This window comes from Rattus norvegicus, chromosome 1 (genome assembly GCF_036323735.1).
Source record: "Rattus norvegicus strain BN/NHsdMcwi chromosome 1, GRCr8, whole genome shotgun sequence".
Classification (NCBI taxonomy): Eukaryota; Metazoa; Chordata; class Mammalia; order Rodentia; family Muridae; genus Rattus; species Rattus norvegicus.
Genome location: NC_086019.1, coordinates 182,720,999 through 182,747,567, shown reverse-complemented (window position 1 = coordinate 182,747,567; position 26,569 = coordinate 182,720,999). Strand labels below are relative to the sequence as shown.

The 26,569-nt window shown below is 46.2% G+C and overlaps 1 protein-coding gene across 6 annotated transcripts in view; it reads right to left on the bottom strand.

Moving 5' to 3' along the window:
• Iqck (IQ motif containing K) overlaps window positions 1–26,569 on the bottom strand; it is a 117,648-nt gene that overhangs the window by 758 nt on the left and 90,321 nt on the right. The gene's annotated exons all lie outside the window — the stretch shown is intronic.

Below are 26,569 nucleotides of genomic sequence, written 5' to 3'. Positions count from 1 at the left end.
GTCATTTACAACAAATGCTGCGGAGCCCCTGCCATGGCTCGGCCCCTCAAACACTGGGAGGAACAAGGGTTTGCACCTTCAGGCCAGGAGCCACCTCCCCCTCGGTTCATGGCAGTCTGGAACTCAGTTCAGGAGAAAAAGGTTGATGGCGTTCACTGTAGGTTATGGTGCTGAAGGAAGTTCTACTAAAAATGATGGCAGCTTGGCCCCGATCCATTACCTGGCACCATTTCATTGAACGGGAGTTAGCTGGACCCAGAGCATAGCACTCTGTATAGGAGAGATTAATCCCAAGAAGTCAGATTCGGTCCCCAAATAAATATGGAAAGTCAGCCCCCTGATGGGGAAATTCTTTTAGAAAGAACACTCTTCTTTAAAATGTGTTATTATTTATCACTAATACTGTGGTGCTGGGAATGTGCCCAGGGCTGTTCTTGGATCCATCAGTAGACGCTCTGTCACTGAACCACTCCTCCTCTGTAAAGACCTTCAGTTTGTGTGTGCCTTACGGTGCACTGCACGAGTGCACATCCTTGGAGGTCAGAGGACAGCTTTGGGTGTCCTTAGATACCACCGCCTGGCATTTTGAGACAGGTTGGCTGGAAAGCCCCTGGTCCCCAGGCCAGTGCTGTAGAACGTTTACAACTGAACCATCTTCCACCCCGACCTTCAGTTGTTAGCTTTGCCTCTAGTAACTTCCTTCCTGTGTAAATGCCTGAAAGGTTATTTTCCAGGGTTCACTGCCCTGGTTATTTAGGAAATGGATCATGTTTCTATCAGGCACTGGTTTTGGACTGTTACTGTGCAGATCAGAGGTTTCAGCCATGACTCCCAGTCTACCCAGAAACTTAAGGCATACACCCACCAGACAGGAGCATTAGGCAAGGGAGGCCTGCCGACATCACCTCAGCCTATTTCTTAAAGGCAGCGGCGGTTCTGGGGTAGGTTCCCTTAGATCCTCCTCTTGATCCTTCCCCAAGATCCTTCCGGTCTTGGGTACGTGGAATTCTCCCCAGGTGCCAGGGTCCCCAGAATCCTTTCCTTCTCTCTTTCAATCCCTGTACTGTTCTCAGTTTTGGTTTATTATTATTAATATTATTATTATTAATAGTTACATAGGTGGGAATCCCTAAATCTCAAAACGTAGAACAAGCCCAAATCCAACTGGAACTAATTCCACATATTTTAACTCCGTAGAATTATTTTTTGAAATTCCATAAAATTATGTTCTTACAATATGTATGAGTGAATATGGTCTTTTTTTTCCCTATTCTTTTTTTCGGAGCTGGGGACCGAACCCAGGGCCTTGCGCTTGCTAGGCAAGCGCTCTACCACTGAGCCAAATCCCCAACCCCTGAGTCTAGTCTTTATACTTGAAAGCTAACCCAAGATTTCAAATGCAAACATTTTAAAATCTGAATCTGGTGTCTCTGTCTCTCTCTGATCTCTGTCTTTGAGACAAGTCTCACTATGAAGCCCTGGCTGGTCTAAATATGCCTGTAGTCCAGGTTGGCTTTCAATTCAGAGACCTGCCTGCCTGTGTCTCAAGTTCTGGGATTCAAGATGTCAGCCATCAAAAGGGAGTCTCAACCTGTGTTAACATTAACAAGAATAGTTTTAATATTGGTCTTAATAGTCTTTAAGCCAAAAAAAGTTTTAAAAATGTACAGATGGAGCCGTGAAATGGCTTGATGGGTAAAATGCATTTGCCTCAAAGCCCAGTGACCTGAGTTCTGCTCCCAAGACTCACGGGGTGGAAGGAGGGAACCAACTTCTTAAAGTTGTTCATACAGTTCTGTGCATGTACATATGTGCACACACACAACACACACAGTTAAACAAAATATTACATGTAGAGGTGTACCTCTTGATGGTTATACAGGAAGTCACATGCAATGCTATATGCATTTAGGATTCTAGATCCTATTAACAATGACACTGGTCCTTCAAAGTCAGAAATACTCTTCATTTTTCTCTGACTCCCTCCACCCACACCTCTGGCCATGAAGGCCTAGGCTGTACAAATCATGACTGATAGGGTGCTGAGTAAGGTCTTTGTAGTGTCAGTACTCTGTTTAGGGCCCATTTCAAGCCATTGGCTTGATGACCATCCAGGCAGGAAGACAAACGATAGTCACACAGCAGGACTGCTCTGGATCTTGGGACGCACAGGGTGAACTTGTCCAGCATCAAGTGGAACTTCAGACTGAGATGGTTCTCAAGTGAGATCAAGGGGATATCCAGTGGAGAAGGCTGTTATCAACTCAAGACCTATAAGGGTTGGTTTTAATTGTCAACGACATAACCTACAGACTGGGTAGGGAATTTTAATGAGGGATTGTCTAGGTTAGGCTGGGCTTTGGGCATTCCTCGAGCATTAATTGAGTTAACTAACGCGGTAAAATGGACAATGCTCTTTTTTGCCTGGACCTGAACTGGGCGAAGTGAATGGACTGATCTGGCATGAATGCGAGCACTGCTTCTGCTCTCGAAATGTGACTAGTTCTCTCAGGCTCCTGCCGCCGCGACTTCTCTACAGCTGCAACCTGCAATTACGAGCTAAAATAAGTCCAGCATCGCTTTTGTCTGGGTATTTTACCATAGTAACAGTAAGCAAAACTAAGACAAGGCCCAATCTAGTTGAGCCCAGGGCCCTCAAGTGACACTGGTGGATGCCAGTTGCAGGTTTTGGCCTACAGGCAACAGGTGTACACCTAGTCCACATAAGAACCACGTGGACACTTTCCAACTGTCTGGGCCTCACACTATGGGATGTCACTGGCCTGGGACCCAGATATTGGTATTATAGGAGTTCCTGTGTGCTGCTAATGTTCAGTAAGAGTTGAAAATGGACTATGACTAGAATCCAATTTAAAGAAACGACTACAAGACCCTCAGAGTCTAGAATTTCTCTCAGCTGATGCATCATGGTGGTTCCTGAGAGTCTCCAATTACACTGATCTATGACTATCAGGTAAGTACAGGGTGTTAGTGGGTGAAGGAAATAAGGCTTGGTTTCTGGAAAGGATTCTCAGCCCTTGACTTTCCTTAAATTCCCCTCTGTTGTATCTGAAGAAATCACCTGTGTGCCTCTGTCCCCTCTGCCCTTGCTCTGAAAAAGGCTAGCACATTTTTTTCAGGGCATCACAGGGATACCTTGAGGCCTGAGGGGACAGGATGAAAACATTCTAGGCCTAGATTAGAGTGTATGGAGGCTAGAAGCTTCCAGAACTAGGCCGAGGTTAGCAGACAGACAGTTAACTTCTGAGACAATTACTACAGGAGAATAAAAATTACACGTACAGCATGCGACTAGAGAGATGGCTTTAGTGGTTAAAGCTCTTATTGAACAAGTGTGATGACTAGAGGATCAGAATTTGGGTAGCCTGCACCCACATGAAAGTCAGGTGGACTCAGTAGCAGGTATCTCCAGAGCAGGTTGACTGGGCTGAATCTCCAGGTTCGGTGAAAGACCCTGACTCAATTAAGTTGGAGTGGTCAGGCTTCCAAATGTGCACGTGCCCTCATGCGTGCATCGCACATGCGCTGGCATGTATATATAGGCAAATAAAAACCATGCATATACATACACACAGATATAAAGGCAAAAGTCGCTAAGTAAATACCATCTCATAGCAGAAGACAGAAGATTACCATCATCTCATTGGAGAACAAACTATGCCCTGGAGCAGCGAGTGATTCTACAGAGTAGTGAGCATGAATGAACCCCAGCACTATACTCCAGCTCAGACTAGCTTAATGATACTGTTGCATGGTAGACTCAGCACAATCCAGAGTGTAGCCTTGATTATAGCAAACCTTAGTATTGAGGGAAGCACACTCAAGTGAGGAACTCTGAGTACCACAAGTCAGGTGCATGGATTCACTGCCCAAGGAAGAAATTCAACAGTGTTGACTTTGAGCCAGACATAGTGATGTGCACCTTTAATTCCATTACTCAGGAGATAGAATCAAACGTATCACAAGTTCAAGGCTAGCCTGGGTACATAGCAAAACCTTGCCCCTGCCAAAGGAAGGAAGGAAGCAAGGAAGGAAGGAAAAAGAGAAGAGAATGTTGCTAGTATCTCTCTCTGGGTGTTGGCCACATCGGTGTTCACTCTATAGCTCACATGTTTTATTAGCACCCATCTCTAGAAGTAAAAAAGACAGTGCATACCTGTTATAGACATGTGTTGAAATCACAAAGCCATGATAAAGGACTAGAAAGAACATTCTGGTTGTTAAAGCTAATTCTCACCTGTCATACATACACTGGGGAACAGACAATACTCCACATTTTACTACTGCATAAGCCTATTGGGGATGTCCCATCCTCCAGAGAAGATGAGTGCAGGCCGGGGGTGTCCACTGAAGCCCATGATTTTTACCATATGTATCTTTTGAGCATGAGGACTCTATGCAAGGGCTACGTTGCTAAAAAGTAAACAGAGGGATGGAAAGATGGCTCAGCGGATAAGAACACTGACTGCCCTTCCAGAGGTCCTGAGTTCAATTCCCAGCAACCACGTGGTGGCTCACAACCATCTTTAATGGGGATCTGAATACTCTCTTCTGTGTACCCATACATTAAATAAATAAATCTAAAAAAAAAAAACAGAATTCTTGGATGTGGTGGAAACACCTATAGTTTCTGCTACTGGGGAAGGTGAGGTGGGGAGGGTTGCATAAGTCCCAATGCAGTTAGACTCTGCCTCAACCAACCAATCAACCTGTATTCCAAGGGGTCTTAGTCCTTCCAGTCTTACAGGATCCAGCCCTGTAAAGGTGCTCTAGAAAGGGAGGCTTGAGGAGTGAAGGGGAGGCAGGAAAGAATCCAGCAGAGCCTCTGGAAGAACCCACTTTCTACCTTAGAGATATCTACCAGACAGACGCCTCGGTGCCCCTGTCCTGTCCTTGTCCCCCTTGGCCCCCTGATATCCAGCCAATTCCGGAAGGGCCTGGAGGAGTGGAAAATCCCAAAGAGATGTGCCAACCCTTCTTCAGCTTCTGTTTAGTGGCAATGTGGCAGGAGAGCCTTGCATACCAATGAGGCTCCATGTCTTGAGCTGTCCCACCCTCTCCTACTCCAACCCTTCTTCAGCTTCTGTTTAGTGGCAATGTGGCAGGAGAGCCTTGCATACCAATGAGGCTCCATTTCTTGAGCTGTCCCACCCTCTCCTACTCCGGTTCTGCGGCTGAGAGGTCACAGGCCAGAGCAACCCCACAGCCAGCTGCACTGATGGACAGGGGGAGGCCTGGGGTCAACGGAGGGAATGTGGGACCACAAGCCAGGCCTGCTCACCTGAGGCAAAAACACAGATTCCAGGGACCCACCCCAGACTTTCAAAGCTGAACCTGGGAATCAGCTTTGCCCGTACCAGTCTGGGGAAAGAGCGTTGTCTTTGAGTCTGATTGGTTAATCACATATTCGAGCTTGCCATCCTTACGGCAAAGCCCCTCCCACAAGGAGCTTCTAATCTATTTGAGGGTGAGAGAGAGAAATACTCAGGGAACTTCAGTCCCTAGGGATCACATAGCAGGAAGAGGCTGCTTCTTAGAGCTTTCCCTCACAAACAGCAACAGTGCTGGGGCTTGAGGTCACAGAAGGGACAGGATCACTCTCTCCACTCAGCACTTTTTATCAGAAATTTAACAATGTTGATTTGATTTCTTTAATTAATTAAAAACGGAACAAAAGACAAGGACTCTAACAGCCCAGGCTGACCTCAGATTAGCCTAATGATACTGAAGGGGAGTCTCCCCACCTCACCTTCCCCAGTAACAGACACTATAGGTGTGCTCCACCACATCCAAGAACTCTGTTTACTTTCTTTTTTAGATTTACTTGTTTAATGTATATGAGTTAAGTAGTCGAAGATAGCCTTGAACTCCTGATTCTTCTGCCTCAGCCTACTAAGTGCTAGGGTTACAGACGCGTACTAGTGCATCCGGTTTGGTGCTGATGTCTGAACAGAGGGCTTTGTGCAGACTGGGCAAGTGCTCTACTAGCTGAGCCATCTCCTATCCCAAGGGTTTTCTCTTCTCTTCCTACTCAGAGTCTGTTTTCCAGGTAAAATTAGTATATGTGGTTCTTATTGAAGTATTGACATGTATTAAGTCAAAGTGAGTTGTTTGATTTTACAGACAGGGAAACTGAGAACGTGAACAGATTAGGTAATTTGTATGAGGTCATACTATAGGTGGTCTGGCCTCTCTGGTCACATCCTTAACCCTGACAGAATCAAAGTCTACACACTTCTCACGGGGCAACAAAGAGTCCTACAATAAAAGGCACAACTTCCATATGCTGGAGCAAAGGCATTCAGGACTGTGTCGTAATCACCACAGACTGCCCGAGAGCAGTCGAACACCAGGCAACTGAGAAAAGATCCCCGCAATAGTTGATCTCAGTTGTCAACTGGAAACCCAGAATCACCTGCGGCAGAAGCCCTCTGGCCATGCTTGTGGATATTATCTTGATTTATGATAACCGAGGAGTGACAATCTTTCCAGTGTGCATAACACCATTCTTAGTCAGGGGAGCCTGGACTGTATAAAAAGGAGAAAGCAAACTGTACAGCAGCATGCATTCATCGCTCCCTGCCCCTCAACTGTGGGTGCTAGGTGACCACTTGCTTCAGGCTCCTGCCGCCTTGACTCCTTGCCATGGCGGACAGTGCCCTTGAACTTGAGCCAGAAAAACCCCTTTCTCCCTAAAGGCTCTTTGGAAGTCAGTTGGGCATCTGGTCATTGATAAATGTGGGGGTGCCATTAGAAATGTAATGTTTTCACAAAGTTTCAGGAAAGAGGAGGGATATCACAGAGGAAACACAGCAGGTACATTTCCTGTCAGTTTTGAGGGTGAGGTAAATTTGAAATTGCTAGATGCCAAGTTTAACATCTCACTGAGGAGAAGGGTGATGTAAAAATGCCATCTGGCTAGTGTCAGAAGCCATCCATGATGATACCTCTCAAGGGAAGGCAGAAGGGAGGTAGAAACTAGACACACACACACACACACACACACACACACACACACACACACACACTTTTCTAAATATAAACAGTCATGATTTCCTTTCAGAACAAGTGGTTCCCACTTTGCATTTGTTCCGGTGAAGTCTCTGTTGTCTACCCCTTAAGTGTGCCTGCTTTGTACAAAATCACAGTAATTACCCACAAAATTACAGCCGCAGCCTCTGCCCAGTCATCACGTGGGCTCTCAGCTATGCTTTAAAAAAGAAAGAGACCTTAGCATAGACGAAATGGAAGGAGGACAAGGAGAACAAGGAGAATGCCCCTTCTCCTTGTTGTTCTAATGCACCCGCTGTGTGGGTTGCTATTTGGTTGGGTATTATTTTTCTTTTTTTTCCTCATGTGTGGTATATGTACCTGCTCATGTGGGTATGTGTCTATGTACATGTGTGATTGTACAGGTGTAAGTTCATGTATGTGGAGGCCAGGAGTCAATATTTCGTGTTTTCCTCAACTGCTCGCTCCCTCATTTTTTGAAACAGGATCTTTCATTGGCCTGGAACTTACTGAGTCAGTTGGATTAGCTGGCCAGCAAACTGCTGGGACCCTCTTGTGCCTACTTCTCCAGTGCTGGGTTTATAGACACACATTGTCCTGCCTGGATTTATGTTCATGCTAGAGATCCAATCTCAGGGCCTCATGTCTTTGCATAAAGCACTTTCCTGACTGAGCCATCTCCCCAGTCCCGAGGGTGAGCTTCCTCTTTAAAGGAATTCTATAAAAATATATCAGACTAGCTGGTAATAAAAGTGCACAGCTATAATCCTAGTACTTAGAAGGCTGGGTAGGCTGGATCGAGAGAGAGAGAGAGAGAGAGAGAGAGAGAGAGAGAGAGAGAGAGAGAGAATGAATGAGAGAATACGAGAGAATGAATTTGCCAGACAGAAGGATCCACAGGAAAGCCACCATGTACACAGTAACAGTGAGCTGGAGTGCCACATGCCTTTGGTCCCAGCTCTCAGGAGACAGAAGCAGGTAGTTGCTCTGGAATGTGCTCCCCCAAACTCATGTTTTATCACAGTTTGATCTCTGAGACCCTTTTCAGGCACAAGTGCTTTTCCTGTAAAGACTCCTCTGTCCAGCTGACCTGCCAGGCCACCATAGCATGACCGAGTTCAGGGATGAAATGGCATTCCAGTGGTGGACAGGGACATAAATAGATAGATGATGTACATGTACAGAGAGAGAGAGAGAGCAGTATACACTAGAACGCATACAATGAAGATGTATCACATTCAGTGTTGGAGAGGTACAGGGCAAGTGGGATGCTCACCCATCATAGAGTGGCCAAAATGATTTGGAATCAAACACGTAAACACCCCCACCCCCTGACTCTGCAACTCCAGAGATGCCAACAGAAATCTACAGCCAGCAGAAGACACACAACAGCAGGCAAAGTACCAGCATTTCTCACAAGAACCCCCGTGGAATACAACCCAGGTACCTATAAATAAATCACTGGGTATATAAATTATGAGGCACTCAGGAGAACACGTTACAGCAATAGAGCCATCGAACACTCTCTGGACAATAAAGCTGGGTCTCCAGGACAGAAAGTCCAGCAGAAGAAGCCAGGTACAAAAGGGTGAGTTGCTATGTTTTCAAGTAACAGAAAATGTGAGGCTAAGCAAATTTCTCTGTGAAGTCAGAAAAAGGTTATGTAGCAGGAATGGGAGAGGCTGAGGGATTCTGTCGGGTTTTTGTCATGGTCTCCATCTTAGTCCAGGCGGTAGGTATGTGGTATAGACTCATGCAGGAGCTCAGTGTGTGGAATGTGATGGCTGGCGCATCTTCCTACAAATTACCTCACCCACAAAAACAGAAGCCGTGGGTTTCTAACTCTAAACCCCAGTGCCAGGGGTTGGATACCTCCCCTCAGAGTTGTCATTGCTGGTGCCCTTTACTGCCCACCAGGACTAAATGGTAAGATCCTGTTGGTGAAGACAGCACACACCTAGGCACACCATGAAGTCAAGCTGGACTGAGCTGGCAGTGTTGTGTCTACTGACTAACTTACACAGTGCCATGAAAGTCGTTGGGAAGAAAAGTTCTCCGTAATCTATCTAACTCAGTTTAGGAACATGTGTTCAATGCTACCAGCCTGCCAGCCACGATATGCCCTCAGGCCCAAGAGTGATATCCCAGCTCCAGGGCAACCAACTGCTTCCTGCTGGAACTGAAGCCTGCCCTCAGGAGAGAACACATGCCTGGTATTATAAGCCTGGTCAAAGGCCTATGGCTTAAGAAGGCATAGACCCCATAGGGGGTCCACTATGATGCTTTGTAAACGTATGTGGAGTTAAAGTGCATGACTCCTGCATAGTGATGTTTGCCTCTCGAAGTCAGAGAAGCCTCTTTCTGTAGTGAGTGATGGTCAGAGCCAACACTAGTAACCTGTCAACTGCTGAGAATAAAGAAACGCAGAATGCCCGGACCTAACAGAACATCCATGTCACCCATCCCCAGGCCAGGAAACTCATCGTGGAATAGGAGGTGCAGAGACTATGGGAGCTGGAGGGGTGGGGCACTACAAAGCACTGTCCTCTGGCTATGGCAATCATCTGCACCACCCACACGAGACTTCACACTGACAAGGGGGAAGCATCTGTGGCCCAGTGCTGTGGCCCATGCTGTTTAATCCCAGCACTTGGAAGGGATCTCTGTGAGTTCAAGGTCAGCCTGGTCTACAAAGTGAGTTCCAGGACAGCCAGGACTACCCAGAGAAACCCTGCCCCGGAAAAAAAGGGAGGGAGGGAGGGAGGGAGGGGGGGGAGGGAGGGAGGGAGGGAGAAGAAAAAGTGAGGCATCAAAGCAGAAGCAGGACATCGAGGATGGAGAAGGGGCCCACAGCTGTGGGACAGGAACAGGGTACGGGAATATGAACAAAGTTCCCGTATGCAGAGGAAATTGTCAGAAATAATTCTTACAAAGAGAAGAATGGGAAGACTCAGATGAAAAGGCTGGCAGCTTTACATAAATATGTATAATATAAAATAAAATGGGGAAGATGGGGAAGAGAAGATTGGATACAAAAATCTGAAGATCTTGTGAGAGCCCAGGTTGAGAGTCACACACTGCTCAAGGCTGTAGCTCTAGTTTCTGGGAGGCAGAGGCTGAGGAGCCAAGCTCTACTCCAAGTCTCAACTACACAGAGAGAGACCTTGTCTTCAGGGTCAAACCAACAGTGACAGGCCTTAGCAGGCCCTAGGACCCTTAGAAATGCTAGCAGTGACTTGGAGTTCATCAGGAAATATCCGTCATGAAGACCCTGCTCAGAGTTCTCTACCTGTCTGTCATTTACACTGTCCCCACACGTGCCCTGGGGACAGCTGTGCTGGCTGGGAGGTGGAGGCAAAGGGAGGACCGTCCAAAGTCACAGAGCTACTGGAATGGACAGGCAAGGTTCTCACTGCCTCCGTTTGGGAGTAAGCAATCCACGGGCTTCCTGGATGATGGCACAAGCCAGTCAAGCCAACACTGAGAAGGCTGAGGCAGGAGGACCATGATTTCAAGGGGAGCTTAGGCCATGTAGTAAATCCCATCTAGTAAAACAAGACAAGAAAAAGTAAAAACCACAGTCAACACCTTCATAGTCCTTAGAGTTGGAATCAGGGCAGACTAGGAAAACAGAGGACAATGTAAACTTTATTACCAAGAGTTAATTTTTCTGTTTTGCTAGTGTTTCTTCTCTCGTGAGCATGTGCGAGCTGTCGAAATGACATTTTCATGCTTGTGTATGATGTGCTTTGCTCATGTTCACTGTCCCCTCTCTTCTCCCGAGCCCTCCCAAACAGCTTGTTTTCTAAGAGATTATTTTTCCATTATATTATCATGACACAGTTTAAGAAAATTTGAAGAATACAGGTAAAACTTAGAAAGAAAGCCCCAGCTCTCTTGCTTCCACACCAGAAGATGAGTTGGGAGCAGAGAAGTAAGCGTGAATATCAGTAGGCTGGCAGGTTCACCAGATGTTGGACTGTTATTTTTAGGAGACTTGAGTCACCCTAGAAGCCAGGAGGCAATGGGGCAACGACAAGCCTCAGGGTGGATTAATTGCAGCTTTTTGCTGCTGACTTCTAAACAATGCCCCCCGCAGCCAACTCAAAGCTCGGCCTCCTTGGAGGCCGCATTCTACATGGGCACATTTGATCTCAGGGTGACAAAGCTGGTTACCCTGAGACAGAATCGGGGAATCGCTAATTTGACCCTGGGAAGGATCTTAATTCTGGAACTTTAGGCAGTGCTGGGATCAAAAGGATCAAACCTTATGCGTGAGAGGCAAACTTTCTACCAAGTCAGCTACAGTCTCAGCCCCAAAGCCTTGCTTTCATAAGGCAGGAAAAGCCATGTCCTTACTGGAAAAGAAAATACATCAAAGCTGGCAAGGGGTGCCCCGAATATAGGGAGGGGGATCTGGCTTGGAATCCTACTGTCTGTCAACCAGAAAACCTGAACAAATGTCTCAAGCCTGCAAGCCTCTTTCCTTCATCCACAATGGGAATATACTACAGTTAGGTACGTGTTACCCCGAATCCCTGGTGACAAAGAGTTGGGCCCCAGGCCATGGCTCTATCGGAGGTGGTGCAACCTTCAGGAGGTGAGATCCAGTAAAAGAGAGTTAAGTCAGTGGGGCATGTCCTTGATGGTGATATCGGCACCCTGGCCCCATCTCTGTTTCTGTTTCTATCCAGCCAAGCTTGCTCTACCACACAATCCCCAGAATGATGTTCTGTTTCACCACTGACCCAAAGCAACAGGAACAACTGACCCCAGATGGAAACCTCTGGAAACCAAGATGTTAGGAACCAGTATAAACCTTTTCTCTTTGCAAGTTGATTATCTCAGGTGTTTTGTTACAGTCATAGGATGATAAACCTCATTAATGCAGGTTGCTGAAAAGCTTTCAGTAGAATGCAAGGTCTGAAATACAATGGCACACACTGCACAGCACATGGGTCGTGTACACAGCACATGGGTCGTGTACACAGCACATGGGTCATAGTCAGTAAGACCATTTCTGGATTACATGAAGGATTCAATTGCCATCAGAGAAATGGGAAACGGGGCACTTAAAACCAGTATTTCAACACATCTCTTTAGACTCTTGGACAAGCTTTAGTTTGTGTCTCTACCTGATAATTCTTCCTATACCTCAGTGTACACAGGAAGTTCCCTTTTGCAATTAGTTAGATTACATGAAGACTGGAATTTCACTGCCTATTACATTGGCCTCTGAGAGTTGATGTGTCCCAGAACGCAGCGAGTCATAGGCATGAATGAACACAGGCCAAGCCCAGTCAGCCACTGCCCAGGGCTTTTTATTTAGCTCTGCATTCTCAGCTGCCAGGGCCAAGATTGAGCCTTTAGAAGCATCCTAGGCATCCTGAGAGAGTGTACAGTCTAGCAGGATACCCAAAGCCTGGCGGAGGCTATGCATACTACACTCTGCCTTAAGAGAAGTGGAAACAAGTCCAGCTATGTTTAAACACCGCTACAGTATGACAAGGCAATGAATAATCATCCCACGCTCGGGGACTCCGAGGCAGGACTTGCTTGTCTCTTTTCTTGAGTTGGAGATTCATATATCCCAAACTCACTAAGTGGTCGAGGGCGACCTTGAACTTCTGATCTTCCTACCTCTACTCAATATGCTGGGATCATAGGCAGTGTCATATGCCTGGTTTCACGAGGTACTGGGGATGGACTCTAGGCAAGCACTCTCTCCAACTGAGCTATGCCCCAGCCTCTGCTTGCTCATCTGACTCAGATCTCAGAGCAGACAGAGCTCAGAGCAAGAAGGCCTGAAACTCAGAAACCAGATTCATCAGACATCAGAGGGGAGTAGGACTAACATCCCAAGGTCTCAAATACCGAGTTCCCTCCGAGGGACCCCCCCCAAGTAGCCTGGGAGGAAAACATGAATGTCTTCACTCACTAAGATGAGTGACTCATTATCTCCCCATAAGCTCACGTCCTTACAGAGGATGATTTCTCTCCCCTGTGTCTCCTCAGTACTTCAGCCCAGTATTAGTACTTTTGCTGCTGGTGGGAAAAAAAACCCAGAGGAAAGCAATTTAAGAAAGATGGTTGATTTAACCCACAGACACAGGTGAAGTCCATCAGAGTGGAGAGGTCATGGAGGCAGGAGCTTGGGACGGCATTAGCCACCCTGTACTCCAAGCCAGGAGCAGAAAGTGATGAGAGCTGTTGTTCAGCCCCTTTCTCCCTTGGATGCACTCCAAACCTAGGACCTAGTGCTACCCCTAACTTTATGATGAAATCTGAGGTCAGGAAAGCATAAATTTGTTTACACTAAGTTTACACTAGACGTAGACAAGAGAGGCCAGACAACACAAGTAAGAAAAGTTTGGGGGCAGACCATCCTGTCTGAAGAAGTGCTTCTTGCTTCTGTGTAGTTTAGGATTCAGTCTGGAAAGTTCATTCCTAAACAGGAAGTTGAAGTGCCTGGACGTCTGTCTCCATGGACTCTAAGTCAATGTTCTGTTGCTGTAGTTTTGAAGTTCAGAGTTTAGCACTCATGCAAAAGGTGGAGTGGGCCTTTATCTCTTGGCTTCCCCAATAGACGTTCACTGGCCACTTCTTTTTTTTTTTTTTTTGGTTCTTTTTTCAGAGCTGGGGACCGAACCCAGGGCCTTGCGCTTCCTAGGTAAGCGCTCTACCACTGAGCTAAATCCCCAACCCCCACTTCTTTATCTCTTCCTGCCTCCATCCTTCATCTTTTGTAACTAAAGTTAGGACTCAGAAATGACAGGAATTCTCAGCACCTCTAATGACTGGTTATTAGCTCTGTAAAGGGGCGGGGGAGGAAAACCCTACAGAATTGAAATCACGTATTTGATAGGGACTTGAATGCACAACACACACACACACACACACGCACACGCACACACACATACATGCATACACATACACACATATACACACACATATGCACATGCACACACACATACACACACACATGCACACACTCAAATGCACACACAAAACTTTTACTAATTAATACAAACAACCCACTCTAAAGGGACAAAAGCTTGGCTCTGATATTTCTACAGAGTAGGTATAGTAATGGCCAACATGCTCGGAAAAGATCCTCAAGAGCATCAGTCATTAAAGAATACTAATCAAACTCCAATGAGATGCCATTTGACATCCACTACAGTGACTGTAATCTAACAGATAATACTGAATGACAGCCAGACTCATATAGAAACACCTTCCCACATGGCTGGTGGGAATGTGACCTGTCTCAGCCACATTGGAGAGTACTCTGGGAGTTCTTGGGGGGGGGCGCTAAAGTTAGCACCTGACCCAGCAATTCCACCCCTAAATAACCCAGAGAAGTGAAATGCATGTTTACATGGACTCTTGTGAATGAAGGCTTACAGTAGCATCATTCCTAATTGTTACATGACATATTGGTTAGCCTCTTGTCTACATGGTAACATCTAGAATCACCTGGGAGATGGGCCTGGGAGCATACATGCATGAAATTGCCTCTATTAGATTAACTAGGTAAGAAGATCTACCCATAATGGGTGGCACCATTCCCTGGGCTGAGATCCTAGACTATACAAAAAGGAGAAAGTGAGCTGAGCCCAAGCAGCCATTGATCACTGCTTCCTGGCTGAAAATACAATGAGACAGGGCTCCTCAGGCTCCTGCCGTCATGAGTTCTCCTTCATGGTGGACTGTACCCTGGAACTGTGAGCCAAAACAAACCCATTCTCCTGTAGGTTCTCGGTCAGTTTTTTGTTTTGTTTTTGTTCTGTTTTAATCACAGAAACAGGAAAAGAAGCCTACACATTGGTATTAGCTTATCTGAGTCTCTCTCTACAATAAGGATGGGGAATATAATAATGTCCACTGTTCAGATGAGGAAACCAAAGGTCGGAGAGGCTGCGTAGCTTGTTTACAGTCACTCAGCCAGTGAGGATCTGTGGGAGTATTCAATCAAGACCCCTGGATTTTGTTTGGTTTATAGCTGGGCTTATAGTTAAAAGCAGAACTACCAGAAAAGTTCATGTGTGGCTCAAAGATGAGGCTATAATGACCTCTGGCCTCACTCCACTGTCGATCCTGAAGCGCCTGTAGTTCCAGGTGTTCTTCCTGATAACTCTCTGAATGTCTTGAAAGGGAATGAGGTGAATTCAGTGCTAGTAGTAACAACAAGACAAACTGCAGGGTCCCTGAATGTCAACCAAAGCCTCCTTAAATGGAGCCACACAGAGCCCTGTCAAGCCCTCCTGTGGAGTAGGAGCAAGCAGAGCTGGAGATCTTAGACACCTTTGCTTTCTCACTTCTCAGGAGGAACCTCACAGATCTGGTGAGTGGGTGGGCCTTAAAGGACAGGAAAAGGAACTGCTCCGTGCTTAGTATGGTCCAGCCTCCTCAGCTCTGTGCCTTTAAATGCATCCAAGCTCCAACTAACGAGAGTTGGATCTGAAAGCTGGCAGACACTTTAGCTGTTTGGATTCTAAATTTAGATTGTAAGGGTGAATACCATGAGTCAACAAACTCACAGAGCAGGGCGGGGCCATTTGGCAGGTGGCATTGTTGCTCTCCAAGGCTGATAGGCATAAAAGATCATGTGCTTTATGCCCTTGGCAACTGGAATCAGAGGCTGGACCCTGACAGATGCTATAGAAAACACCTTCAGTTCCCCTAAGCACTGTCACTCCATGGGTGACAGCCACACGCTGCAGCAATATGAGGAAGAAAGAGAGGACCCAGGTCACCCCTTTGCATTGTGGCCTTAGGTATAATGTTGAGGTTCTCTGTGACTCGGTCTCCTTATCCATATGATGTGATCAACTGTACCTACTTCAGAGGAGTGTGTGAAGAAGCAAGTGACGTGCTTGCTTCAGAACAGGCACACGTGGACTGGGACCCTTGTTACCACAACAGAAACTGTGGGTTAGCAAAGAGATCAATACCTGGAATTGCATTGTAGAAAACTAAGACAAGAATGAATACCTTGCTGGGGGTCCATGGGTCCAAACGTGTGTGTGTGTGTGTGTGTGTGTGTGTGTATGGGGGGGTACTCCTCAGTATATACAGGCAGGAACTTGTCAAATAATAGAAGAAAAGGAAATGTGTGAGAGAGGGAGCTGAGGATGTGGCACAGTGGAAGAGTGCTTCAATCAGCCATAGAAGGAAGGAAAGGGAAGGGGAAAAAGGAGGAAGTGGAGAAGGGGGGACGGGGAAGAAGGGAGGAGGAGGAAGGAACAGAAACCAGCTCACCCCTGCTGTCGGGGACATTCCTGGCTAGTGTGGCCCTATAAACAACACACAAAACAAACAACTAAAATGAGTCTTATGACATGTGAAGTCCATCTCAGTAAAACTGCTGTAGAAATGACTCCAGGGACTTGACAGGGTAAAAACTACACGTGGCCAAGTTAAATCCATCACATAGTGAGAGGGAGTTTACAGAGGAATGAGCACAGTTCCATCTAAAACCTAGCAAATGGTCCACACAAAGCTGGGTTACAGGACTTGGCCAGCCAGGGTCATCTTCCCACACCCTGCACTGTGGTCAAGGCCAAGTACAGCCACATGGTCCTTTATGTCCTGCGCTGTGAAGAAGAGACAGTTCTGACTCCAAGAGACACGTCGTAGGGCAAGTTGTGGGGTGGGCTTTTTGAACCACACTGTAGAATGTAACTTAATTTTTTATAAACCTATTTTTAATGATGGTTCTTAAATGCTTTAATCTCCCTTTTAGCGCACTACCCACCAGAGATAGTGAGAAAGAAAGGATAAGGGGGAAGTGAACCTGTTTAAAAGGTTCTTTGGAGTAACTCCAGTCTGTGTTGTCTGGACATCTACAGGTTAGTTCACAGTTAGCAGCAGCAGCTCAATCTATTCACAAACACTTCATGGATACACCAGCAGTTCAGTTTGGTAGAGACAGGTTAGCAACAGCAGTGACATGACCTAGCAGAGACAGCCAGCCCTCCCTTGGCTTGAGTCAGAAGGAGGGACCAGGAGAAGTCCTCAGCTGTGCCTCTCTCAGTGAAGCAAAGATCAGCACAGACTCAAGACCTACAAGCTAGCTCTATGAGCAAGCCTAGCTCAGTCTCAGTGTCTGTACGGCAAGTCCTATTTATACCCTCCAAGCATCACAGTCTTCCACAGGTCTTGCCTCAGCACGTATGTCTGTCTCAGCTGACATCACTCAGCCAATCAGTTTGAGTCTACAGAAACAGCAAGAAACTGCACTACGTCCCCAGAAGCTCTTTGGTGTGCTTCTCTCTATGGAGTCCTGACAAATGCAGCTCAACTACACAGTGTAAGACAGACCAGTACATGTGTGTTAGCAAAGAATCCTTCATCATGTGTCCTTTCGCATGCTCGTTTTAGCAGAACGTCCTTTCACCTGTGTCTGCTTCAGAGAAACATTCTTTCATGAGTCTGCCTTAGTCTTTTACCTGTGTTCACTTCAGCTGAACGTTTCTTCATGTGTTTGTCCCAGCAAAGCACCATCAATTGACTTTCCAAAGAACCCTTAAGTTTCCACTTCAGTAGAACAAATGTTAGGGGGACAAAACAAAAAGATGAGGCATGAGCCAGGGTAGCTGGGGAGGGCTTTCCAAGTGGGAGCAGGAAACAGGGACGGGTGGTGGTGAGGAAGCAGATGCATGCACAGCTATTCATGGCAGAAGCTAGTCCCACGTTGTCCTGCCTGCTGCAGGGGCCTCTGGGCTGGCCCCTCATTTCTGCAGCCGTTTTACTAAGATGAATCCCCACGCCATCCGACTCATACAGCTAAAGCAGCCAACTCAATGGCTTTAGCCAATTCACAGATCCGAACAATCAAGCAGGCTGTTAATATCCCAACATGCTGTTCCTCGGAGACAAACCTTGGCCAAGCATAGTGTTGCATGCCTGTAATCCCTGAACTTGGAAGGCTGAAACAAGAGAAATGAGGGTTTAAGGCCAGTCTGGGCTTCATATCAAATCCTGTCAGAGAAAGAAAGGAAAAGAGGAAGGGAAGAAGAAGGAGGGAAAGGAAGAAAAATTAAAAAACCCAGGTGTGCTGGTGCCTGACCATAGTTCCAATACTTTGGTGGGGGTAGGAGGATCCTTAGCTACATGGAGAGTTTCAGCACAGCCTGGGCTATAATAGCCCTTATCTAATGGCAGCAAGGGAAGGGACCCCCACCCCCACCCCCACCCCCCCGTCCTCCTGTTCTTCCTAACCCTAAAGCCTTTGGCCTTCCACATTCTGCCTGCTCCAGGCATTCCTCATCCACACCATATGTAACAGGGCCTCCTGTGACAGCTCTTGTGGGTAGGATATTTTTGAGGTTCTGCTTTGGCTTCTTGGGGTGCTGCTGTCACTTCCGTGATGATTCTAACAGATATATTCTGAAAGAGCATCAAGTCCATCCCCTCTCTCAAGCCCTCCTGTCCTTGGTCTGATGGGAAGAAAAGCTGTGAGTCTCCTAGAGAAGCCTGCCTCCACACAAAGTTACACAAAGTTCTCCATCTTCAGCTCAGCTACCTTCACAACTGTGACTCACTGGCAAATAATTTAAATCGGATACACATTTTCCTCCCCTGTGAAGCTTGGAAACAATGTGTAAGGTTCCTGGTACATAGCAGGCACTTGAGAAATTCAAGCTTTACTGGTGGTGGTGGTGCATGGCTTTAATCCCAGTACTGGGAAGGCAGCGGCAGGTGGATCTCCGTGAGTTCAAGGTCAGCTCTACAGAGCTGGTTCCAGACAGCCTGGGCTACACACACACACACACACACACACACACACACACACACACACACAAACTGTTGAAAAAAACAAACAAGAAGAAAAAAGGAAGGGAAAGGAAGGAAAGGAAAAGAAAAGAAGTTCAAGTATGTGTGGGACCAGGGCCTTCCAGATATTCAGTGTGTAAGCTAAAGGGCTTGGTGTGCCGTCCGTCCTGTGGGCTGTGTGATTTCTCCCTTCTCTTCCATTAGTACTGGCTTTCTTTTAAGAGGAGTCACCTCTGGGTGTGACAGACCCAAATATGGATACAGAAAAGGTCCACATTGCAAAGTGTAGGCTTCCTATCTTCCCAAGACAAGACAGTGATGTGCTCTTCAGAACTCTCCTTTAGCATTCCTACTTCTTCCTTCGAACTCTGCCCCTGTGAGGCTAGGGGTGGCACACAGAGCCCACAGCTAAGCAAGGGGCTCTAGTACTGAGCCACACTACCAGCTTCCCCTAAACTCTCTTAAATAGCCCAGGACTCATCCCACACTCCCTTCTCTCCTTAATCTCTAAGCTTCCAGAGTTTCTCTCTGTCCCCAGCTACTGTAGTCTCCCCAAGTTAGCTAACCTCAGCATCTGCTATTCTTCAATTCTGAGACAAAAATCACATACTCAAGAGCAACGCTTTGCAGGCTTCAGCACTGTGGCCATGAGCGTATGTACTAGGAAGCCATCATGCAGAGCATCCTCTACTTTGTTGGTACAAACATCTCCTGCCTCATCCAAGGGCCTGCTAGCTGGTACACTGCAGAGCTGGACCTGGAGCTCAGCTCGTCTACATTTTTAATCCATGAAGTGGCATCGGTGAGAAAGGCCTCACAGAGGAAAGTCTCAGATCTACAGCTATTACTGGGATTCCATAGCTAAGCCGTAGTATTCAGGCTTTGCTGATGTGGACAACACATTCTCCACTAAGAATAAACCCGCATCATCACATTCTCTGGCTGCTAGCCAGACGCAGCTTCACAAATCTTCCCCGGGAGGTTCCCGTTTGTGGCACTGAGGACTATAGCTATAGGTAAATTACCTAGAATCAAAACTGTATTTTGGGAAGTGGAGGCAGAAGGCTCTGGAGTTCAAGGTCACCCTCAGTTACACAGTGAATTTGAGGCCAGTCTGGGTTACATAAGATCATGTTTAAAAAAAAAAAAAAACACATACAAAACCAAACCAAGACAAAAACAAAAGCAAAGCAAAACACAGAACATCAACAATAAAAACAAACACAACGTTTAGCTGACTAAAACATAGACATGAATTATCTACCCACCTCTCCATGCCAGCAGTCCGTCTAACACCATACATGCTACCACTATCGTATAAGCGACTTCTGTGACCAGTCCTAACTGCCTCCAGGCCACACAAGGGAAGCTGAGTCAGGTGTAAGAGTCTTTCGCTTGTGTCTCCACTGACAGTAAGAGGCAGAAATCTGGTTGTGGGAGAAACCCGAAGCCAGTGTGTTTAATAGCAGCACACTGCTCTCCAGATGTTGGAATCATGGTTTAACAATATAACAGTCCCCTTTTGTTGAGCACTGAAGATAAGCTGCATATTGTTCTGGACTATGACCGTGTGCTAAGGTAAGGGTGGCTGTGGTATGCCATTACCATTTCTTTGCTACAGAATGGAGTCGCAGGGAGATTAAGACAATTGCTCCAGGACACCAGCTGGGGGATGGAGGACCTAGTCCATCTGGCCATAGTAGTTACTGTTCCCATTTCTGTCACAAGACACGTGACAAAAACAACTTAAGGAGGGGAGGGTTTCTTTTGGCTCACAGCTACAGTCCAGTTGGTAGGGAAGTCATGGCAGGTGGCGGAAGCCTAAGACACCTGAGGCAGAGAATTAATGCTGGCGCTCAACCCTTGCTGTCCCTTTTATTCACTCCAAGACCCAGCCCACGTGATGGTGCCACCCCCAGTTAAGGATGGGTCCTCTCCAAAACTCCCTCTCAGAAAGCCCAGTTTGTTTCCATGGTGATTCTAAGCCCCATCAAATTACCCCTCTGTATCAACTATCATGGGCCTTCCCCAGGTTTGTAGATCTTACAAGAGATTTCTGCATTCCTAAGGTTAGAACAGAATGCTTAACAAGGCAGGGGAGGTGAGGTGAAGCCTCAAATGAGGCTCATTTGCATAAACAAATTTAGGATATTAAACTTTAAGGCCAAACCATTAAAAAAAGAAATCATCTCTGACTGAACTTTGATACCAACAGAACAGCGTGGGCCTGCAAGCATTTCAAGAGAAGGCATGTCCCAGCCAGGCAGATTTCTGTAAAATTTAAAGGAAAAGGATATGTGTGAAAGGTGATGTCATCCTAATATCCTGACACACTGGTGAGTCTTAAAAATAAAATCGATGGAAGGAAGACATGACATCATTAGATGTCTCTTAATCAAATTCTTATTTCTTTTGTGGATTAAAGTGAAGAACGACTTAACATTTGAGAAGATGAGAGAGGATAGAATATATAACATTAAACTGAAATGGCAGGTTGGATTTACAGACATATTTTTTAATTAAGAGCTATATCACTATGAAAACAATGACCTCATTTAGAATTACAACTGAGGCATGATCATTCTTATTTTACAAGGAGGAGAAACGAAGCACAAACATGACATCACCCACCCAAAGTCCCACAGTGGACTGATGGCACTGACTATAAATCTGTGCAACACTGTGAATGATAATCCACATTGAATGATAATCTCCTGTATGCATAGCATGTGTGTGCAGTCTCTGTGTGCAAGTGTATGCATGCATATGTATGTGTGTGCATGTCTGTGTGTGCTTCTGTTCATGCATGTGTGTGTGCATGTGTGTGTGCCTACATGTGTGAGTGCTCCTGTGTGTGTGCATGTGTATAAGCATGTGTGTACAGTCTCTGTGTGCATGTGTATGCATGCTTGTATATGTGTGTGCATATGTCTGTGTGTGCTTCTGTCATGAATGTGTGTGTATGTGTATGGATGGCCTGCCTGTGGTGAGGATTAGTCCAGGACCTTTCACATGTTATGCAAGTGCTTTACTAATGGGCCATATCTCCAGCCCAAGAACATTTCTGAAACCATAGGGAAATCTTATCTGCAGGACTTGTCCTACCATGAAAAGAAATTGCTTCGCTCCCATGCCTTGCCCCAGGCTGCTGCGCTTTCCTTCTAGGAGGAAGAGCTGCTCAAAAGGGGGTTAGTATTGTAGTGTAGTTAGTATTCACTGGACGCCACACAGTCTTTTTTATCAGTGAGATCAAATCCTGGCTTCAAGAAGGTGTAGTTCCAAGAAATGTGTTTAATTGTGAGGACACCCTAGCCCTATTTCCTTTCATGCTGTGGCTTCTAGGAAGCTCAGAGCTAGGTTTTTATTTACTGAGGGAACATAGGGAAGCCGTGACTGACATTGCATAATGCAGGATGGAAGGGTTTTGTTTCTTTTGGACTGGAAGTTATGTGACAGGTTGTACTTCTTCCTCTTGTCTCCAAGAAACCTCCATGCTGAAGAGGAGAGCACACACCTTCTGTTACACAGTGGCTAACCTCTGGGGACCTGGTGTGAAGCACCTGACTACAGTTCACCACTGCCCACTGAAACGTGTCAGAAAGCACATTTTAAGTGTCCTGACCACACATAAATGATGACACTGATGTGTTAGCTTTGTTGATTGTGGCAAACATCACACGGCATTTTTTTCTCTCTTTTTCTTTTTCTTTTTCTTTTTCTTTTCCTTTTCTTTTTCTGACAGGGTCTCTCTGTCTAGTCTTTGCTGTCCTGGAACTCTCTGTGGACAAACTAGGCTAGCCTTGAACTTACAGACGTCCACCTCCCTCTGCCTCCCACCGCTGAACCCAGCACACAGTATGTCTTTACACTAATCAAAGCACCAGGCTGTGCACTTTGAATATATACCAATACATGTAATTTTCATCAGTTAGATACTTTAAATATATCTTCATCTACAGGTCTTCTACTATTTTACCAAATAAATTAATGGCTTTTATTTCCACGACCCTATTTTTTTCTTAAGTCAATTGCCACCTGTGCCTAAAGTTACTGTGTATTTTTGTGACTACTACAAGTCACTAGAGTATGGAATGAGCACTTAGAAACAAGACGTAAAACACTTCCTTTGACAGATTGTACCTTCACACCTTTGCTTCTAAATATAAAGTGATAAAGTCACTTAAAGCTTATTCGTTCATACATAAAGCTGCATATACCTTATGAGTGAGTGAGTGAGTGAGTAAGAGATGTGTGTGTGTGTGTGTGTGTGTGTGTGTGTGTGTGTGACACACAATAGATTCTGGTAGTATGGGAAAAATTGCTATGATTTTTGTTTTGTTATTTTGTCTGCCCTTTAGGTTTCCAAATAAAACGTGGCCACGGCAGCCTCTAAGGCAAGCCCAGTATCTAGGAACAAACATCTGTATTAATGCACCTCAAACTGTTCTTTCTCTCCTTTTTCCTTAGATTAGCCTTTCTCAACCTGTGGATCTCAACCCCTTTAGGGGTTTGCATATCAGATATTCTGCATATAAGATTCATATACATTATGATTCATAAAAGTAGCAAAATTATGGTTATGAAGTAGCAGTGAAATAATTTTATGGTTGGGGGTCCACAGTTCCAACATGAGGAACTGTGTTAAAGGGTCGCAGTATTAGGAAGTTGAGAACCACTGCCTTATAAAAGAAAACCTTAGGGACTGGAGAGGTAGTTTGGTTGGAAGAGTGCTTGCTATGCAAGCATGAAGATCTGAGTTTGGTCCCCTAGAACCCACATTTAAAAAGCCTGGGCTGTAACTCAGCAATGAGAGACAGAGACAGGCAGATGCCTGAGGTTCCCTGAGGCCCCCTGGCTAGACAGTCCAGTCTGCAAGGCCAGCTTGGGCAAATGAGAGACCCCTATTTCAAAACCAAACCAGACCCACAAGCAATGTAAGGTGGACAGCAGCTGACAATGACAGCTGCGTCTGTCCTATGGCCTTCACACATGCACACACTCATACATCTGTAAACACACAACTAAACAGGTGAACACACACACACACACACACACACACACACACACATACACACACACACACACACACACACACACACCACTTTTAAAGCCGAGCATGTTCAGAGGCAACTGCCTATCATCCTCATTATTTTGAGCATGCTTAGAGGTGTCTGTATCTTTAATTTTAAACTTTTGAACTCATGTACTTAAGCTAAGGGTGCCCTAAATAGCCTCACCTTCACCCCTTCCTGAGCTATGCCTAACTGAGATGCTCAGGAATGCACTGCCCCTACCGTGCTTTTCCAGGGCTTTTCCATGCATGGGCTTTCTTCAGTCGTTCAAGACAGCGCTACTCTGGAAGTGACTCCCCTGCCCTCCGTACCTGCTACAGGGAATAAATCTTTCTCTGCCCTTTGATTTCTTGACTGGGCTTATTTTGACCTTGTATTCATCACAATGTAAACCCACTGGGTTTGGTAAGGGGTATTCACGTACAAAGAACACATGAAACCAATCACTGACGAAACACAACTAAAAATTTGCTGTTATTTGGGATGGGATTTTTGACTGAGTCTCAAGGTATCTTTGGACTGCTGTGGCTGAAATTCTGAAGACACGCATTCAAAAATAATCTGTGCACCTGTCTTGCCGATGAATGAGTGGAAAACTTCATGCTGTTTCTGTCCGAGGAGAGAATGTTGTTTGGGACAGTAGCCTCTGACTCTGTAACCTGAGACCCAACTGCAGGTGACCATAACAGCTGGCATTCTTCCCTGAGACTTGCTGTCTGTAAGAGGCTGCTCCAAGAACACACAGTGTAAATACCAGAACATGGCATGATCAGATGAGAACACCTTAGAGGAACATTTGTAGGGGGATTCTACACAGATAGAAACGTTTAAATGAAGCTCAAAACTTTTGTCACCTACCTTTTGTTTGTTTCTTCATTTTGAAAATCTAAAGGACAACTTACTTGTGCTTAACAAAAGATGCCACACAGGAGGTCTTTGAGGCGTGAAAACAGTGTCACCTTGGCTAGGGAAGCCTTGCTTTCTGACCCTCCATAAAATAATTTTCTTGATGGCAGCTGAAGGGAGCAAGAAGTTCTGGTAATGGGGAATGCCAGACTGCATGCTGCTCCTCTCCATTCAGCCCCAACCCAGAGCCCTCGATGGACACAAATCCAGACAGCAAGAATTCTGATGGCCCAATAACAGGAAACTGGACGTGCCGCATGTCATGTTTAAGACAGTGTCTGAGGAGTTTGGGTTGGAAGATAAGACCCAGGAGAGCAGCTCAAAGGCTGGGTCCAGCTCCGTGTAGAGTGTCCACTGCCTAGGAGTGTCCACTGCCTAGGATGTGCGACTCTGCCTGCATTCCTGCTACAGTCTCATGAAGAAAACAGAGAAGGGAGCTTGTCTGGGCATCAACCCCTAAGGAAGCAGGAGAATATGAGAAAATGAAGACTGACGGGGGCTTCAAGCTCACAGCTGTTCACATATGTTGAGAGTGCACATGTACATGTGTGCTCATGCATGTGGGGGCCAGAGGTCAACACTAGGTGTCTTCCTCAATCCCTTTTCACCTTAAGGTTTCTCACTGACCTCAAACTCACTGATGATCAAGAACAGATGGCCAGCAAGCCCCAGGGCTTCTTCTATCCCAGCCTCGCCAAAGAGCTGGGATTACATGTATGTACCATCTCCCCCAACTGTGAGTACTGGGGAGCACAATCAGATCCCCTTGCCTGCTTGGCAAGTGCTTTACCAACAGAGCCATCTCACTCGCCCCATGTGAAGGCCTTTAGATCTTTCCGGCCCCTGCGTCTTCTACTGTGAAGTGAAACCCAAGAGCTCTATGCCTCAAATACATATGTGTAGACACTGATCTCTGTGCTGCTTTGGGCAACACAATGAAGAAGGTCACAGCAGTCCCACCTGGACTGCAGAGTCTAAGGTCTGTCGGTCAAAGGAAACAAACATCAAGACACTCAAATGCACATGGCTATCTCAACAATACTATTGCGATAGTGAAACTCATGGGTACTATGTGTCAGGACCCTTTCACAGCTGTATGTGACTGGTCCCATTCTGAATGGGGAAACTGAGGCCCAGGGAAGCCATCTAGGTCACAGCCTCATGGAGGGAGGTGGTAGCTAGAGTCCTGTGCAGCTCTGTTGTTGACCACGGACTTGGGAGATCTTGTTTTTTAATTTTTCTCAAGGGCCAGCATACAGTCCAGTTGAGCATTGCAGCACAGTGGGATATTTACTGAAGACCCTGCCTTGCAATGGGCGAGCCTCCTGAAGCCCTTCCTTGCCAGGCGACAAGGGCACACAGCAGGCGGCTGGGGCAGTGGATTCTACTCTGCTCTCCCCAGCACTCAGTCCACTCTGTCCTTCCTGCTCCACTGCAAGCCAAGCCCATCAATCAAAGAGCAGCGATCAACTCCGGAGAATACGAAATAGCAGCAGTAAATAAGTGCACTGTGCTTCTTGTGACCTTTAAACTGATTACAGCCCCGACTGAGTCCCAGCTCTGAACCAAAGAAAGGCCAGGGCTGAGCCAGCCCAACAGGAGACAAGGGTAATTTCTGAAACTGAGTTTCTCCCTCCCTCCTCTTCACTCTCATCCCTCTTTTCTTTCCTTCTCCCCTTCTTTATTTCTTGTCTACATATTCACACATGTGTGTTTTACATGTGTTCCCATGAGTGTGTACACATGTTCTTTTGCATGTGGAGGCCAAATGTAAATGC